The sequence below is a fragment of the Prunus dulcis genome, unplaced genomic scaffold (genome assembly GCF_902201215.1).
Source record: "Prunus dulcis unplaced genomic scaffold, ALMONDv2, whole genome shotgun sequence".
Lineage (NCBI taxonomy): Eukaryota > Viridiplantae > Streptophyta > Magnoliopsida > Rosales > Rosaceae > Prunus > Prunus dulcis.
This window is the reverse complement of record NW_023010084.1, coordinates 23,748-24,557: the sequence shown is the minus strand read 5'-3', so window position 1 is coordinate 24,557 and position 810 is coordinate 23,748.

Below are 810 nucleotides of genomic sequence, written 5' to 3'. Positions count from 1 at the left end.
TAGCTTCATGCTCTTCCCGCATCTGGCGAACTCTCTCTTCTGCTTCCCTAATGGTAGCTTCCTTCACATCCAAGTCTTCAATCTCTTTAGCAACCTCTGTAAGTTCTGTCTCAAGAGCCAGCTTGGTGTTCAAACATTCCTCGTGTTGACGGATCAGATCGTGAATCACATCCACATTCACATCTCCTAAGGCTTCAATATAGGCACTACTCTTGGAATGTGGCATGGCAAGCTCAAAAATCTAGTCCACAAGCTGGGCAAATTGATTAAATGCAGTTCCACCACACCCAAGAATGTCAACTGTTGACCCTAAAAGTCGAAGGGCCTTGATGATCTCGGAATGGTGCATGTCAAGTTGAGTAGGTGTCTCTAAGGAGTAAAGTCTGCTAAAAATACCTTCAATTTCTCTATTGATAAACTCCCGCCTACTCTGGTTTACTTCATTCCCAAAAATTTGATAAACAAAATTCTTGACTGATACCAAATTTTGGAGGGGTCGCACAACTGCTATGGGCCCTACACCTTCAGAAAACTGATCATCAACTGGGCTATTCTGAATTTGCTGAAAGTCAGACTCTTTAGCCAGGAGGTCTGGCCCACTACCACCCATGTTGGAGTTAGCACTCTCATGATGAATGTTTTCCTCTTCACCTGAAGAAATTACCTCAAAGGCTGGGTTATCTACNTTAATAGGCTCTATTTCGCGAGNAAAAGGGATGTCATCAAATCTCATTTCCCCCTNCACCAGATTAGAACTTTCTTCGTCATGTACATGGCTAGAGCTTCCATCCTCAACCCTGTTGTGATCTT